This window comes from Toxorhynchites rutilus, chromosome 1, assembly GCF_029784135.1.
Source record: "Toxorhynchites rutilus septentrionalis strain SRP chromosome 1, ASM2978413v1, whole genome shotgun sequence".
Classification (NCBI taxonomy): Eukaryota; Metazoa; Arthropoda; class Insecta; order Diptera; family Culicidae; genus Toxorhynchites; species Toxorhynchites rutilus.
Window position 1 is genome coordinate 172,068,195 of NC_073744.1, and position 19,424 is coordinate 172,087,618.

The window sequence follows — 19,424 nt, forward strand, 5'->3', positions numbered from 1 at the left end:
TTACCTTTCCATCAATCATTCGTCAATGATAGGTGCGCAGCGAAACCACAGGCACACTTCCTAAGGAATGCGCGCATGCATCTTGGCCCACCTCACCCACCTGAGAGATGCAACCCGTGCGAGATACTATCGTCCGGTTGGATTTCAAAATATTGTGCGCGGTAGAAACTAAACGGACCGTAAACCATTAAGTTCAGAGCGCAGCATGAGACGATGCGGTCCACGGCGGGTATTTTAATTAATCGTATTAATCATTTTAATTTCATCCTGGGACTGATGCTGTTACTGTGAGTTCAAAAAGGGTATGAAATAAAACGTCCCTTCTCTTGAATTAGGCGCTTCTGTTACAGTACTCAAAGAACAAAAAAAAAACCATCAGAATGTTGATGATGCTTTATTGTGACGTTCGGGTTTTGTTTTCAATATTTTGTTCTGCCTTTGCCGCCATTGTCGTCAACTTTATGATAAATATCTAGACAAAATCTGGCATCCGATTAGTTTCGGTCACAGTTGAACCAATTTGCGATTGCATCTGACGCTAAAACCATCCTAAGCGACATTTCTTCATGCAATGTACTGAAAATATGATTCTTTACAGTTCTACTCTGCGCATGTAATCGGTCACATGTACATAAGCCAATGAAAACATGGCTAGGCTAGATGCCCAGATTAGCGACAACTGTCTTTGGCGTGCCGATGAATAGTAAACCAAAGCAAGTAGAGGTATACGACTAGGTGAGTCAATACGTCAATACAGCTCTACTACCATCTTGAAAATCTACTGTACTTGTAAACAATCGATCGACCGACCTATGACCGATCGAACTACTCAACGTAAAGGAGTAGGTCAGTTGCCAAGAGTTTCAAGCTACGTTCCACTCGTTAAACGCCAATGCTGCCATGGAGGTTACGACCTCTCACCGAAACTGAGAAATCACCAAGTTATACCAGCTTCCGATCGTCGTTAGCCCACATCATCTCGCTGATGCTCAAACAATTCACACGATGACCCTGAGACCCGCAGAACCACCCCTGCACGGTCATAGTTAAGACCTGGGAGCTTAGGCTACTTTCCTAGCTGGAACCAGTAAATTTCGTCCTAAGGCTAAGAGCAGCCGCATTGAAAAGTAAATCGTAATACAACAATACAATAAACTATCAAACAGAGTATTATGTGTGAGGTACTCGGAAACGATCGGCCAAACGTTAACAAATCGAATGTTTCGAATGCTCTTCTCAAAGATATTCCGGAGTTTTCATCGAAAGACGCGACGTTCACGATAATAATGAGTAAGCATCGCAAGAGCTATTTTATTCTGGGTGTTATAGCTATAAAAGCTATCATGACGGCTTTTTCTAGTTGACATACATGCGATCGTTTGTTCCAACACCAACATTACGCCACATTTCCAATTAACAAAACATTAAAGCCGCTAAATAGTAAACATTTCACACTACACAAAAAACAACAATGTGTGCGTATGATGCAAAAATACACAAGCGCTCTCCACCAGACGGCATGAAAACGCTTCATCGAGTTCTGTTCTGGATTTGAAGTTGCGAACAAGTTAGCACCACGATTCATTCACGAAATAACACACTATGGATTCTTTAAAGTGAGGTTCACCGCTCGCTAGCAGTAGCAAGACTGGTTAAAAGGAGTTGCAAATATTCTTCTTTTTAGGTCTATTTGGACGTTGCAGCAATGAAACCGATATCGAACTGGAGAACCCTCGGTAGCTCGGATAATTTTCAGAATTAGCAGTAGTTAACAACGTGTGAACTCAGTATCAAGGACTATTTAGACAATATCAGCTATTGATATGCCAGTTGAACTGATGCCGAACCGAAGGAATATATAAATTATCAACATTAGAAACATCTTTTTATTGCTGTAGAAAATGACGCTTTCTCAGCGGCGGGAAAAATAAACACATCTTCAGGGACAAAATTATCAATGAAAATCAAATTATCCGTATCGAATGAATATTCTATGTAAATGTGTAATGAGTTTTGTACAAGTGGGAAAAAAATCATGAGCGTGTTTAGTAATGATTTTTTCGCGTTTTTTCAGAAGCCATTATTGGGAGTATGGTAATTTTACATATTTGGTGGAAGGAAATGCAATGCGTTGATATGAAGAATTCAGGCACGGTTGGTTATAAACGGCCTAATCTCCATTCTGAGCCATTAAAGCTATTCGAGGTACCAGGTTTCATCCGTTTTCAATGAAAGGTTACAATACTCTTAGCCAATATCTTTATTTATAATCAGGAACGACTATATGAATCGATTGACAGTTAGGTTCAGCGTTATGATCATATATTTTAGTATGACTAATAAAAGCAATTTCCTTATTGTTAGGGAAATTCTTTTGAGGTTCACTCTTCAAAGGTTCTGTTGAAAATATCTAGCAGTTTTTTTAAGTAATGATTATACACGGATTCGGATTATGTAACCTGACCATGCAAACAACATTTCGAAATAATGTTCATTCAATGTTTGAAAATTTACAACTGCCTTTGAGCATGCTAATCTCAAAGAAGGTATTCTTATTCGATTCTGTATTGTGTGTCAATGAGACCGTAACTTATATGTTGTGAACTGTACGGGTTGTGCGCAAATGAGCAGAACAAATGTATGGGGGGATGGAAAATCTTCCAAATTTCATCAATTCAAACCATTTAATAATTAGGGGATTATAATGTATAGCATATCGAAGAAATCTTAGAAAGCTTCCGCTTCGAATGATATGCAAATCGTCAGAATCTGTTCACAGCGAAAATAGTTATTAACGATAACATTATTTCATAAAACGTGACGTGGTTTTTGATTTGAAAACGTAGTCCTACGTCAAAAGTCTCGCACAAATGGTTAATTTCACAAAAACAGTTTGACATAGAATATCTCAGTAAGAACTTTTTGTGCATAATCATAAGCATAATATCTCCGTAAGAATTGAATAAAATTGTATCTCGAAAGTTATTTTCTTGGGCGATATCGATAAGTGAATAGCAATTAGTCGTTCAAACCCCGACTCACTTAAACACGCTCCAGTCACTCTTCTATGTTGTTCGTGTCGGAATTTCCATTTTCCGCAACAGATTCCAAAAGGTCAACAAGTATAACAGTCAGCATGAGTTCATTTACTTCTTCACAAATATTTTGGATGAAATTTGTTGTCAATAGTCGGAAGGAGTTTTCTCAATGACTCAAATAGGGTTGTGGATTTGATAGAATCCCATACAGACACAACATGCTTAATGTAATCCAAAATTGTATAGCTCTTCCAAAACCCTTTGAGGTCGCAGTCATTCTAAAATTTGAGAGTAACATCTTCGTTGTATACGTTCTCTTCGAGGTAGCAAACAGAAAGTATGGACGTAGTTAGGAAACGCAGCCATTTCACAACCCTTCCAATTTTGCGGCTGCGTCCTTCTGTTTACTTTCATCTGACAGGTGTGCCGCGGTATATTCAGATTTTTTTTTAATGTGTGGGCTTTTAACAGGACAACGCAGAAAAATTCTGCACGAACAATGTACAGAGAAATTCAGTGAGGATAGCTCGTTAGAGGATAACCCGAGAACGAGTCTTAAAGAAAGAACTCTGCCAGCTCTCCTCTGGATAGTCGTATAATGAAGGCGCTCAAGCAAAAAGGAGGTTTCAGTACGGGAAGATTGATACGTCAAAATCAAACATTCATCGCTCAAAAGAAGCAGAAAGAGCCAAAAAAAAAATCGATAAAAGCACGGTTTGTGGTTTGGCACGCTACAAATGAAATATAGTAACCGTTTATTATTTAATCTAGTTACTCTTTTAGCTGGGTGAGATGGTGCATTGTCAACTAACAAAATAGTCTTTTTGGGTGTATTTTCAAATCAAGATGTTTCCGCAATTGAGATACCCTTTTTTAAAATCATTCTTCTAGACTCTTTTTTTCAAACCATATCTTCTGGTTCACCCAGCCTTATGTTTGAATAAAGTAATCAACTAGTGAATTGTCTGATTGGGTCCCCTCGAAGAAGCTCGGTTTCTTGGATTTGTTTATTATAAGAAGGCAAAGTTTGTGATTTTTCTTGATATCAACTATTTTATCAGACTTTTTCGGAGCTTGTTCATCGAATAGATGACGACAGCGGGTTTGTTCTGGGAACAATAAGCGTCTGAGAAAAAAAGCCAATGGTTATCTTTAAATATTACGCAGTGTTTGTGCAGCAGTGGCTGATGAAAAGCAATAGAATTTACCCCTGTTTTTACCTGCGAAATAGTTTGGAAAGTTCTCCTCGGATAAATTTGTCGGATAACTCGAAAAAGGGCTAAAAATGAATTGCAAATGCGAAAAAAAATATTTTTCAGCATGAAAACTGTGTTTCATCAATACAGATATCATTAAGATATCCATCTGTAAGGTCGTGCATACTAGTGGTCGGATAATATGAAAGCCATGACCAAAACAAAACACTCACTGATATTTTTTGGAAAGCTCTATAATTACTCGCGGATAATCAGGGTTCTACTGTAAAATGAAATTGGATCTTACAAGAAGAGAGCTCTTTTGTTGAGAGTAAAACGGAGAGCGTGAACAAAATTTATACCTTTGATGCGTGTATATTGGCAAAGTGTCTCTTGTTTTGATATCTTATATAGGCCTTATATTGCTATGACGAATATATTATACACAAACTCGCCTCTCGCTTCAGTAGATGCTGTACCAGTATGGGAGGGTAGCATGGGTGGATAGTGAGGTGAACAAATGTGTTATAGTGAAACACAATTTCGATCGAACATTTATAAGCTCATTTTTGACGTGGGACTACGTCTAACCGGAGTATATGGGGGGTAAAATGAAAACCTAAACACAGAACATGCAGGAGAAAATGAAAGATTCCGAATGCTTATAACTCGAACATTTCTTACTGGATCGGAAAGATGTTTGCATCAATTGATAGGGAATTTTTCTACGCGTCTATCGTTATTAATAAAATGTTATTTTTCATTAGATAAACAATTGAATAACTGTAAAATGTTGAGCGTTATCTAAACGCCCCAACTGCCTCGTTTTGATTGGCACACAGACACACAGACTTCAAATCCATGGAGCGTGGGGAAATTGGCATTGCAAATTCATGTAGGCCGGGGGTATTTTTGTTCCGACTGAAATGTGTTTCCCCAACACAGACTTCAGAATCAAGGTGTCTGGGGGAGTTGGCATTGCAAATTCATGCAGGTCAGGGGTATTTTTGTTCCGACCGGAATGTGTTTCCCTAACACAGACTTTAAATCCAAGGAGCGTGGGAAATGGGCATTACAAATAACGTAAGTTGGAGGCATTTTTCTTCCAACTGAAATGTGTTCCCCTGACACAGACTTCTGATTAATGAAGCGTGGGGAAATTGGCATTGCTAATTCATGCAAGTCGGGGGTATTTTTGTTCCGATTGAAATGTGTTTGCCCAATATACGTACTTTGGTACTCGCTTATCTTTGTGCAGACTAAAATATGTTTCCTTTACACTGTTAGACATTAGAGGTGAATGAACTTTCAAGTTTAAAGCAAGCAAAATTCGTATTTGCTGCTCACTGAATTTCTACGCATACCATTTGATGATTAGGCAAAATATTGATAACCATTTGCTGCGATAACGCCTATCGATCAAACAATATGCGTTCGACGTACATGTCAAAATCGAAACTGAGTACCAGAAGTTCATTAATTCATGCAAATCCGCTGTTCGAAGAAGTACGTACACTTGAGAGATGCAACCTTCAGAGTGAAATGTAAAATAAAATAATCGTTTGAAAATTCTTCCGTTCACATATTTTGTCCTAGGCATCAAACCAAACGTAAAAGGACTGTCATTCAATTTACTTGGAACGAAGAACATAATCTATCACAATGCATGCATGACATTACATGGCATTTATTCAATCTCTTTACTTAAAAAGCAAAGATATTGAATTCAATTAAATTCGGAAATTGTTTTACTCAATCAAAAATTCAATCAATACAAACAAATGATTGCTAAGCTAAGGTAGTCCCACGTAAACCTTGCGGTTATATCAAAGATATAACCCACCCATTTTTTTGTTAAACTTTTTGTGTTGCGGCGAGTTTTTTGTTTATGAGTTTTTCGATTAGATCGATATAATTAAGTAACAGTTTCTACAGCAATGAATTGTACAAATCAGATGTAGGGTAGACTCGCTGTAAACTGTAAGAGATAAATCGATTGTCCTGACAATATACAGTATGCTTGATAATGTGTGCACCATTGTACAAGTATGGTTTCCGTTTGACATTTGCATACTATGGTTTTCTTTGCATGCATTTAAGCTATAATTCATATCATAAGAGACTGCGAGTAAAAGAAGCCGATTTCTTTAGCATGACAGTTGAACCATGACGAAGTGGCAGCGTATTCGTGATTTGTCCCACTCGCTATTCTCTCGAAAAGACATTTCAATCACCGTGGGAGTGTATCGGTGGATCGAGAAAAGATTTTTGAGAATTTTTTTCAATTTTGGCATTGCTCAATGGTGCAAATATTATCACGCATACGGTATTATCCACTTCAATTTCGCTTTCATCTGAAAATAATTCGCTTGAGAAAATAAGCTTCACCCTGTTCCACTCACTTCATTCCAATTATTTCTTGGGAAATAATTCCGTCCGTCAATGTTTTCAAAGATGGACAAAACCAAAACAAAAATTATTTTTCCTCTCAACCCAGCTCGTCGGCCGGTAATATTTTCACTAATTATTTGTCAGGTGGATAAATAATAATACCGCCTGTTTAAATTCCATTTTCACCAAATCCACCGTCGCGCCAACTGTCGACGGCAGTAATTGCTCCCAGAGGACAATTATAGTGCCGATTGCCGCTGGTGCAGCTCTGCCATCCGTGAAGCGAGAGCGCGCGTGGTTCCTTGTGACTATTTGCAATTCCATATTTTCTGTAGAGTCAGCTGCATTGCACCTGTCAGCAGTTTGAGTATATGGATATATGAATCGTGGTGAGATGTTTATTAAGATACCTTTGGTTTCATCATTCTAAATTCTGACAAAGAGAACGAAAACAGTTGTTCTGGCAAGAAAGTTTATTGTTCCTAATAACCAAACACGGGAACAGATCTGATTCCTAGCAATATTTACGAACCATTTTGAACTGCCGATTTAGTTAAGTTGAATCGCCGCGATTGAACAGAGGAAGGCATGTTTCGTTTGATATAGTTAATATAAACTCGAGCGGTACATACAGTATAGACCGAAAAAAGTGGTTCATTCGTTCGAAAGCATAATTCAGTACGTTTTGGTAGCTTTTACGGAGTCTATCTACGAATGGCTCATGGTCACGAAACAATTGAACTATGACCGTTAACTTGTTAGAATTTGGCTATGGTAGTAGTTTTAGCATTTTGTTTTATTTGCCAGGGTAATAAAAGATTTATTTGAGCCTTTTTTCTGGTGTATGTGAATGCTTCAATAGGAATTGCATGGAAGAATAATTGACGCAACGTGACGTGACGGAACGTGAACGTGACGTGGATGTTGTATGTGAATCGCACTTAATACCGATCAACATCAACGCTTCACTGTCATCCGAAGTCCGATGATGTAGCACATCTCATCCACCAAAATAATCGTGCAGAAGAACAAAGCTTTGTTTGAATTCATGAAGTTATTCAATTAATATATACAGTTTTTTTTCTATTTTTTCTATGCAGAATCAATAGATATTGATACAATTACACGAAGAAAAATGTTACGTGGAGACGGATATACAAACAAAGGGGCATAAATTGTAAGAAATTATAAAAAGTTTATGAAATTAATCTATATAAATAAAAATGTAAGGCAAAATCTGTTGGTAAGCGGAAAACCCGAAGAAGGGATGATCCGATTTTAGCCTCCTGTATTTTGTTGTATTCGTCTCTTCCCGTAGATCGATATAGTGGAGAGAAAAATCGAAAAGTTTTCGGACAATCCTGAAGGAAGGTCGGAAAAATCGGAAAATTCCACATGTTCGACAATTACATCATAATAAGCGTTGTTAGACCATTCGATATTTGCGCTATCGAAATTGACCTTTGTTCGTGGATGGAAATGGATTTTCAGGCGAAATAACGCATTTCCATATCTTATATCTATAAATAAAAATGGAAGGCCAAATGTGTTGGTAAACGTAAAACCCGAAGAAGGGATTTTCCGATTTTAGCCTCCTGTATTTTGTTGTATTCGTCTCTTCCCGTAGATCGATATAGTGGAGAGAAAAATCGGAAAGTTTTCGGAAAAATCGGCAAATTGAGATCCCACATGTTCGAAAATTACATCATAATAAGCTTTGTTAGTCCATTCGATATTTGCGCTATCGAAATTGATCTTTGTTCGTGAGTGGAAATGGATTTTTAAGCGAAATAACGCATTTACATATCTTATATCTATAAATAAAAATGGAAGGCCAAAACACCAGAGGAAGGAATGGTCCAATTTGAGCTGTTTTTATTTTGTAATATTCTTTGTATCAAACATGTATTCCATGCAACGGAGAAACATGTTATTTCCAAATCCTTGAAGAATCTTGAACGAGAATTGTGTCTGAAAATAATTTTATATTATAAGGACGAATTTTTGTAGAAGTACTAGACAATTTATAGTAAGAGAAAATTGTAAAGGGTCAAAGGGTAATCAATCAATGAAGAGTTCAGTGATTGGACTCGCTAACGTTCACTTAGTAAGAAAACGTGGATGTTTGAATGTATTCGAATAAAAAAATCTATTTTGGGCAGGACGAAGTTCGTCAGATCAGCTAGTTAAAAATAAAATTATACTTTTCAGCTAAAAGCTTACTTTAAAAAAATTGTAAGGGGTTGTATCTAGGACACGACCGCATATTTTCGACGTAGAACTACGCAGTTACATTATGCAATCCACTTGTTTACCACTTCGAATATTATTTTAGAATGCATCGAAATGTTTGTAATAGATTATGTTCTTCGTTACAAATAAATTTGATGATCGGAAGAATTATCAAACGATCATTGTATTTTACATTTCCCTCTTAAATTATTGCACATTTCATGCTTACGTAGTTCTCGAACCGCGAAAGTTCATTCACCTCTACATTCGTGAGTTCGAAACTCAGGGCCCTCATTGACCATCTTTGTGTTGTTACAGAATAACTACGTCCACGCAACAATCATCAGCGATGGAGATCGATCCACGGTCGAAATATGATCGATTCATCCATACAACTGCTCTGCTCTGCAAGACACATCGGGCTGCTGTTCTATAAATAACTCAACAATGATCAATCAACTGTCTCCGCTGTCCGGTCTAACTGGATAATGGAAGAACAGATAGAAAACTCTTACGCCTAAATGGCTGCTACTGTGTAAATGTGTACCATATGGAATGGTATAGAAGGGAATACTCTAACGCCAAAAATGGCAACTGTGTAATGTGCTAATAATAGATATGATAAATATGTGACATGTACACGAATAAAATTCGGCTCTGTTACAGCTAAAATGCCAATGAGCCTAAAATAAATAAAAGGGACAAAAAAAAAATTCACCTCTAGTATCTGAAATGACGATTTTTCCAGGCTTCTCAGTTGAAAAGTACGTTTTAGGGAAACAAGCGAGTACAAAAGTACTCAACACCAAAAAATACCCCCGACTTGCACGTATTTACAAAGCGGATTCCTCCAGGCACATTAATTTTGAAGTCCGTGTTAGGGAAACACAGCTCAGTGGGAAAAAAATACCCCTGACTTGCATGTTTTGACAAAGCGAATTCCCCCAGGCACATCGATTTTGAAGTCCGTGTTAGGGAAACACAGCTCGGTGGGATTTCCTCAGGTACATCGATTTAGAAGTCTGTGTTGGGGAAACCGTAAATCGGGCCAATCAAAACTTGGCTGTTAGGGCGCTTAGATAATGCTTGACATTTTACAGTTATTCAATCTCATGAAAATTAACATTTCATGAATTGTGATAGACGCGTAGAAATATTTCCTATCAATTGATGCAAACATCTTCCCGATCTGTTAAGAAATGTTCGAATTATAAGCATTTGAAATGCGGGTAGGGTTAGCACAAAAAGACGGGTGGGTAATGTCGGGGACATAACCGGAGTGACGTAGGACTATACAAAGGGGACATCTTTCGTTAAATATATATTTTAGATATATTGTTTTATTTTCTTCTCCTACGTGAATACCTACCTATCTACCTGAAAAATGGATTAGTTTACTGTTTACTCTTTATGAATATGTTGATGGTTCTGAAAAGAACCTTTGGTGTTGTGTTTTTGTTATCACTCGATATTCCCATCTTGTTCTGTTAAACCTTCCTGTTTAGCTATTGCGTTTGCCACTCGCCACAGCTATCACAGTTGGAAAAATTCTTCCCATCCAGCTTGTGACATGTTGTTCAGTAAATTACATTTAATGCGACGTGCCAGAGAAACACTTTGCCACTCACTGAAACTAATTGTTGCCTTGATGAGCGCCGAACCGAAGCTGCTCTGTTCTTGATGCGGGTTTTCTGATTGTCGTGAGCAGCTTTACAAGCCAACTCGAGCACTCCGACGGCCGAAACTCTATAATCGTTGTTAGGTATACTGGGGCTCCGGCACCAATCCGTTCAGCCTAGTTACCCTTGCGGAGCAATCAGTGAATGCGACCAACAGGGAACTGGAGACCTGCACGGTTCGAGTGAGACTTTGCCTTTCCCTTAACTTGTCCTCCTTTGTTACGTTCACGATGCCGATGCCGTACCACCACACGGGTTTACGGTTTGAAAGAAATAAGATATTTTTTTGGGGTCCGCGTGTTCTATACTCTAGCGGTACACACTCACAGGATACAGACAAATCGGCAGACTCAGCCAGAGGGGCGAGTCCAACGAGACGAATGAATGAGCGTTAAAAGGGAGCGATGGCAAAAAAATACATTCATTACGATTTGTTCGCTCGTTGGATTCACATGCAGGCTAAAAAGGGTCCTTTTCAGGATCACAAAATTATCTTCAATCTAAAGAGTTTATTGTTTTGTTATCACTCGATATCCCCATCTTGTTCGGCTAAACCTTCCTGTTTAGCGATTTGTTGCCACTCGCCACAGCTTTCACAGTTGGAAAATTTCTTCCCATCCAGCTTTGTGACATGTTGTACAGTAAATTACATTCAATGCGACGTGCCGAAGCACCACTCAGTGTCGCATTTTAACCTGTAATTGAACATTTGCGATGACAGTGATACAGTGTCGACTTTCAATGTGGGGTCATAATTTGGACCCCGAACTCTATGTTTACAAAAATGTCCAACTAAATAAGTCGCATTACATGTCCGTCCAATTAGCTAAATGTCGAACTAATTGTAAGTTACTGTACTTTCAATCTGGAAACAATTTAAGAATTGGTGAAAATTGAATAATCAGGAAAGTCCCCAACTATCAATAAGCTCAGAACAACTGCCAATTCACATACTCATCAGATCCTGGCAAACAAATTATGAAAAAATCAATTTGTGTTTTATTATTATTTTGGATAATGTTTTAGAAAGCATTGAACTGTATTTCCTAAACTCTTTTTTGGAAGGTTTAATGGCCCTGAAAAGCGCCTTGTTTTATGGAATGGTTCCAATTAAGAAAACTTAGTACTCGTGGTTTTGAAAAAAAACCATTTCGAACGCCCTCGATGCCGCCTTGTTCTGGATTTGCCACCAAAGCAGTTTGTATAAAGAACAAACTTTTTTCTTCTGCTACCCGATGCCGTTTTGCGATTGCGTTTGCCACTCGCCACTCGCTGCAACTGCCTGTTGTCTTGATGTCCACCGAACCGAATGTGTTCTGTTCCGAATGCGGGGTTTCTTATCGTCGCGAGCAGCTTTGCCAGCTAACTCGATCACTTCGGCGGCCGAAACTATATAACGCCGGCTAGGTGGACTGGTGCACTGGTACTAACGCGCTCGGCCTAGCTACCCTTGCGGGGAACTCCAGATCAACACGGTTCGAGCGGGATTTTGCCTTTCCCTTCACTTTTCCTCCTTTACCATGTCCAGACATGGCTGCTTGGGTTGGTTTGTTGATGTGTTGTGATGCGAACCGATGTGGTGTACGGTTTGAATGAGAATGATCGTTACGGAAGGAAGGAAGGTCTTGTATTATAGAGACTTTAAACTTTTGCAGTTCATTCGTCTCTAGCCTTGAGAAAGGCCCTTTGAAAACTCTACTCTACTCCAGCGCTACCACCTCCGCCCTCTTGCCTTGAGAAAGGCACTCGATCCCTCGCCGTCCAGCCCGTCCAGCAACGATGTTGTCCAGTCGGTGTCCACACAAAGAATGGATCGTTACGGCAGCGGAGCGGGGATTTTTAAGCTGACTGGCTGGCTCGAGAATTACGCATGTGTGAGACCGCGACCAATGTTTCGTTAATTTTTTTCTTTTTCCTTTCCAATCGTGCTTCATTCTATTTCGCTGCTGCTCTGGTTGCCCGTTTTAGCCGGTACGATTTGAGGAGCACAAAATGGACCAATCAAAAATGAGCACATAGTGCATTTTGACAATGCTTGATATTTCACAATTATTCAATTATTTATCTCAAGGAAAATGAAATGTTATTCGTTATGATAGATACGTAGATATATTTCCTATCAATTGATGCAAAAACCTTTGCGATCTATTGAGAAATGCTCGAGTTATAAGCGTTCCAAATCTTGCATTTTTTCCTACTTGTTCAGTGCCTAGATTTCCATTTCACCCCCTATATCTTCCGGTTAGACGTAGTCCTACGTAAAAATCGGCAGAACAAATGTATGGGAAAAAAGGAAGTTCTTCCAGTTTTCATGAATTTAAACCGTTTAGAGATAAGTGAATTGTAATGTATAGCATATCAAACAAATCTTAGAGAATTTCCGATTCGATTGGTATGCAAATCGTGAGAATTCGTTCACAGTGAAAATAGTTATTGACGTTAACTTTATTTCATAAAAACATGACCTGTTTTCTGATTTGGCACCCTCCTTGAAAGACGTAGTTCTACGTCAAAAAACGAGTTTGTCTTTGGAAATCCGAACGATTTTGCCGTCTACGCAACACACCTACTAAGACCCAACGCGAAACAAAACACAACACTTATTGTTCTCACAATTAAGACGGGTTGAATGTCACATCAATTGCCGATTGGTTTTGGACATGAAGCTATCCATCTACAGGACAATGCCAGACTGGTTACATATTGTCCTCGCACATTTTCCCAAAGTCTAAAGTTTGAAGATAAGTTACTGAATATTCATAGCTCTCTCAAGTTATACAGACACTATCTTAATTATACAATCCATTGCACAAAACAGTCATTTCTATCTAATTGGAGAAGTTATAAAAGGAAATAGTTTGTTCAAACAAATCACTGTGCGGAGGAAAAGAAGCTAAAATTTAACATGAGTGTTGCTAACTAGATACAAAAGAATCTAAATTGATAATACCCCGAAATACAATGAAAAATATGATGTATGACTGTTTGTATCAAATCGATATTCATAAAAAAATGAAATCTATATAAAATTTAACTGTATCTTTGAAATAATAATGAAAATAGGTAGGCAGAATTTGAGCCCTTCGATAGTGTTTTGTTCCATGTAAACAGATCTTCATTTTTCATAATTTTGAGATAATGTGCTGTGGAGTTTTTTAGCATGCAAGAAGCATCAGAGCATTGATTCGAGATACCATGGGTCGTTTGCGCACAATTTTTGCTCTATAGAATAACTCTCGTCATCTGGGACCTCATACTGTGCGTGACGATGCTTGGTGCGCTTTTTGAGCAGGTGGAATCCACCGGCTTCAAAAATTATTAACGTCAAAGATGGTGACTGATATAGGGCCAAAATCACTGATTTTTAACGTAGAACTACGTCCTTCATTAAGGGTGCCAAATCAGAAAACATGCCACGTTTTTATGAAATAAAGTTAACGTTAATAACTATTTTTGCCGCGAACGGATTTTGGCGATGTACATACCAAACGAATCGGAAATTCCCTAAGATTTGTTTGATATGCTATTACTATCCCATAGTCTGTATATGGTTTAAATTGATGAGAATTGGGAGCATTCCCATTTCCTCATACATTTGTTCTGTCCATTTGTGTACTTTCCCGAACAGAGCTGGCAATAACGAGCAACGAAATCGTTATATGTAAAGTCTCCGTGAACAATGGAAAAGAAGAAGAACGAAGTATACGAAGAATAGTTGCCTAGAGTATAAACAGTGGATCTAGCGGACAAATACTTTCATTCTTCGTGAGGAAATCGACTGAACAACATCGTTGCTGGGCGAGCTGGACGGCGAGGGATCGAATGCCTTTCTCAAAGCAATCACCACCATTGCTTTGAGAAAGGCAGAGTAATATTATGGATAAAGTAAAGTTTTCCAAGGGCCTTCTTGAAGATTAGAGACGAATGAACTGAAGAAGTTTAAAGCCTCAAGAAAGGAAGAAAGGCAAATTTTCAATATCGTTCTGTATTCAAAGCAATGAATATCGCTTGTTCTTCCTTGTTCTGCGTCATAACATGTCTTCGTTTCGGATTGATCTGTGGACGCGACCAAATTACTCACTCGCTGATGTCCCTAGCATTGCAATCATTTCATCAAACTGACGCCATTGCATTAAGGTTCTGAGCTACACAATTGTGTAGAGAATCATCAAGCTAAGCTATCGTCAGCTCACTAAGAAAATAATTCTGGAATTGTGTCAGTGATTTGGTTTCGCATGACGGTAAGAAAACTCTCTCCACAAAGGATGACAGCTGCGCTTATCTCGAGCATGTATTGTTCTGCGAGCACAAGAATGAAACAATTATCGACAAATGATTCTACAATAAAAAAAAACATTTCAGGGCGACCAAACTGGTAGAATGGTAATTTCAAAATTTTCGTAGCATTATGAAATAATATCCGCAGTTATAAACAAGCGACTTGAATTAAACTACAGCGTAGTTCTACGCCAACAATGCGGTCGTGTCTTGAACACAACCTCCTATAATTTATTTACAGCATAGGTAACTGTATGCCGGAAATTATACTCAAGCATAATTACAAAGAATCAACTTTCGAATGAAACCGAGTTCACGTCACCAAGCACCATTTATCTGTGTTTTATTTCTATTAAAAATGTTAAGCCACTATCAAAATACCCTCTAGATCTGAAGTTTGCTATTTTTACATCAAGAGACTATCCGTTTGGAAGAAAAATACGACGTTACAGGAAACGCTGTTGTATTAAACAAATACATAAATTCAGAGCGTTACATTATTGAATCAAATTAACCAACAGTTTTGCGACACCTCGCGAGTTGAATCAACTACTAACGATGTGTGATATTGTTCAGTTTCCTGATTTCCGCGTCCTCTACGTAAACCAATCAACCGATACCGAAAGCACACGACGTCTCGTGATGGCTACTTTTTGGCATTTGGCTCCACCATCCTCCCCGACGTGTAAATCACTCCTCTAAACACGAAGTGATCGGTGGTTTCGACTCTCTGGGTTCGGGAGGAAGCAATCCGAGCCAAAACGAAAAACTAAACACGAGCGCGGGAAGTATCTCGGGTAGTCTAAGTAGAAATTGCTGCTGCTGGGAATTAATGTCAAGTTCAATGTCACCATTGACGTGGCAAATGGCCATCCGTTGATCCGCGGCAAAATTACTACATGCTCTCGGGTGTTTGGTAAAATGTGTTCGAGGAAGTAGTATGCGCCTGATTAAGAACCCCAAGTTTCAATTCGACGGTTCACAACCCATGGAGACGCTTGATCCATGGAGCGACGTGATCGGTTTTTCTTCGTCGATCGTTTCATCCTCAAATCAGAAATGATTTACATCTGCAGATTCACTTCCGCTTTGACTTAAATCATTGCAGGTTTAAAGAGTTCAATACGCACAATCTGCTACCAACATGTGCTTCTCCGGCAGGGGCGGAATTCCCTGGAAACCATGCCGTAGTAACAGGAAGAAGCTGTTTACACGCCGCCGAATCGATACAACTCAATCACACATCAACATTTCTGCTGTTTTTGCTTTCATCGTGAAGTATAGTCTACAATCAGTACCAGAGTCCGCTTTTTCTGAAACTAGCCACCTGTCAGTGCTTTTGGTTGTAACCTACTCCAGCTAGCAGCCGTTTTCTCCCAACGTGTTCGGTCAGTTGGCGAGAACAGGTCCGAAAATAGTTTCTGTCAACATCCTTGTTATTTTTCCACAGGATTTACATCGTCACCTGTTTCGTTTCATCTGTCTCTGGATCCGCGAAAAAAATAGGCAGGAAGATCGTGTTTTTGTTTTGTTTTTCTTGGTTTCATTGGATGGATGGACCCATGGAGTAATTTTGACGTAGGACTACGTCTTCGAAAAATGTAACGAAAAATCAAGCGATTTCAAATGCATATAACCTAAAATATTACGCCATTACACTACGCTACCACGATACAGTTGAATATCACTCGTTGGGCTATCTTTAGTTGGGCTTCGATTTAGTTGGGCTCCCGTTCGTTGGGCTATAGCCCAACTAAATCGAAGACAAACGTCAATTCTGACAACGTAAAATTGTTTTCGAGGGGCTCGTGGATGGTGTTTTTAGGTTTAAAATAAATTTTAAATGAATCATTGAAATAAATAAAATCGAATATTATTCAACAAAAACAATATTTATTTTAAACGTTTCAAACAAAATTAAACAAACCACGTAAATTCATTTTCAACAAAATGGTAGAGTTCTTCAACATGCTCGTTTTAACCATTCAACTTCAGTGATTTTCGAACGTAGCGCGTTCAAACGGCATACATCTGCAACATCATGCTTCATATAGCGAACTAGGCAATCAATTGACTTGATTGCATCGCCAAAATCAGGATCTCCGGTACTAGTAATGGAAGTATCAAACGAATTACTTCCATCTTCTGTGTCTACCAACCATTCTTCTTGCATTTCAGGTTGATCTTTCTTGAGAACTGATGACAAAATCTCGTCATCAGAGAACACTTCACTGGTTACCCAATCTGGATTATGATCAGCATCATACACCTGATCTTTGATCCACAGATCAATATCTTGCTCAGATGTTTTTGTTCCTGCCAAACTGTCAATCCTGGACACAAGCGCTTTGAAGTCATCATCGGCCACTTTCGAGTCTACATTAACAGCATCCTCCGGCAAACCATCGATCAATTTCTTCCACGAATTACGTATAGTTTTTTCAGATATCTCCTCCCAAGAGGTTGCCAACCACGAAATACACTGTTGAAGATTAATCCTCTTCAATCGTTCTTCGAAACTAAAGAGGAAAGTACATAAATAAAACCTCAATTAGAATTTGAATTTAAATTTTGAAAAAGCACAGACGAAAAACTATCGTGCGCATAGTTTTGTGTTTATATTTGGAATTAATTACAAAAATTTAATGTTTCATATTTGGAAATTTTCCTTAAGTGTTCGTTTTCCAGAATTAATGCGAGCATCAGTTTTCTTTTATACTTTCGCTTGATTGCATTGATGACCGCTTGGTCCATCGGCTGGCATTCAGCAGTTACATTTGGTGGGAGGTAGATCACTTGAATCAGTCAATCGTCACTCTGTAGAGATTCGTCAACGTCATAATGACTGGTGCAATTATCAAGAACCAGCAATGCCTTTGGCTCCAATCCTCTCTCGGCCGAAAATTTTCGAACAGCGGGGACAAACTCTTCGTGGAACCATTGACGGAACATCAGTCTGGTCATCCAAGCCTTTTCGGAATGATTATATGAAACGGGAAGTTCTTCGATGTTGATTCCTCGTGGTTTTGCAGCAGTGCAAATGAAATACAACGGAAGCTTTAGGGAACCATCTATGTTGGAGCAAGGCATAAACGTATACCTTGTCTTGTTTTGCTTCCGTCCGCTTGCCACGGTCTCATCACAGGTAACGACAGAGCATGTGGCTAGGAGCTTGATGAACAAGGCAGATTCATCTGCATTAAAGACTTGGGATAGTGATAGCTGCATTTCCTGAATCTTCTTCTGTAGAACCTTCTTGAAATTTAGGTACGCTTCAACGTTTACCGATGCCTTTTCTCCTGTTACGGCTTTCACGCGCAATCCAAACCGCTGCTTAAAACGATGCATCCAGCCATCCGAAGCAGAAAAACCGTGCACCGCATAGAGCCCCCGGTCCTGGAACATCTTAAACAGCAGCTCCGCCTTTGCTTTAAGAATATCCACTGTCAACAAAATGTTGGACTGCCGCTGCTGTAAAATCCAGATGTAAAGAGCTTCTTCCAGCAAAGGGAACGTCTGCTCTTTCAATGTTTTTCGATTATTTACACCATATTCCTTGAACTTGTCCACCGCCTCACGAATTGCTTCTTTCTTTTGGATTATTCTCGTGACCGTAGAAGATCCTACGCCGTACTTCTTCCCAAGAAAGTCATGCGTACCACCTCCTGCTTCAAAATCTTCAATTATGCGAACCTTCTCCACCAGCGTCAGGAAATTGCTCCTCCGTTTCCGGTTAACGTTCGTACTGGATCCTTGCAAACCATCCATTTTCAGCCTGGCGATCGAAATGAACGTATATTAAATCTACGCTAATTTTAATATCAAACTTCATTAAGAACTTACCAATTAATCCAACCTAGAACGAAACTCAACCACGAATGAAATAAACGTCAGTGGTGTGAAAACTTTTCTGCGTTTCCCATAACAACAAACAATCGGTGTGACCCTCGATCGATTTTCGACTTTGACAGTTCAGCCCAACGAGTGAAAGTCTTTCACAAATTGGGCTAAGAGCTTAGTGCAACGAGTGAAATTCGACTGTATATGTTATAATCAGAGTTGCCAACTATAATTCTAAAAAATCAAGGAGAATGAAAATAAAAATAATGGGGTTATAATGAAGTTGCTTTCTAAATGGCAACAAGTTTGCGAACAAAACGGCGCATATTTGACTTAAATTGGATAATTTTAAGTATGTAAAATAAAGCGTCAAATTTCGATCAGAAAAACGACATTTCTTTTTCCCCAACTCTATATATGTATAATCTATTTATATTGACTGTGGATTTAAAATTTTTCTCTTGAGTATTTTTGGAAAACCACGAAACAATTGAGGATAGATATAAAACAAGTTAAGTACAGATTTCGTCTAGAGAATTTAACTTAATGTATGATATGTACAAGTGCGAACCGGAGAACTATCATGAATAAAAACTTTGGCATGGAAACCAGAAACGAATAATGTAAAGAGTGCAAAAATCAGAAAAAATCAGAATCTTTTCAGAAAAATCAGGATAAAATGAGTGTTTGTCAGGATATCAGGGAGTGTGCTAAAAAGTCTGGGAAATCCTGAAAAATCAGGAAGGTTGGCACCTCTGGTTATAATATTA

The 19,424-nt window shown here is 38.7% G+C and overlaps 1 protein-coding gene and 1 long non-coding RNA gene across 5 annotated transcripts in view; one reads left to right on the forward strand and one right to left on the reverse strand.

Moving 5' to 3' along the window:
• Positions 1–1,873, forward strand: part of LOC129763340 (uncharacterized) — a 52,396-nt gene extending 50,523 nt beyond the window's left edge. Inside the window, exons 2-3 of the long non-coding RNA XR_008740888.1 lie at positions 599–1,616; positions 1,685–1,873. This is a non-coding gene — a long non-coding RNA (uncharacterized LOC129763340). The remainder of the gene's footprint in view (positions 1–598; positions 1,617–1,684) is intronic.
• LOC129763338 (titin-like) overlaps positions 1–19,424 on the reverse strand; it is a 90,840-nt gene that overhangs the window by 55,588 nt on the left and 15,828 nt on the right. The gene's annotated exons all lie outside the window — the stretch shown is intronic.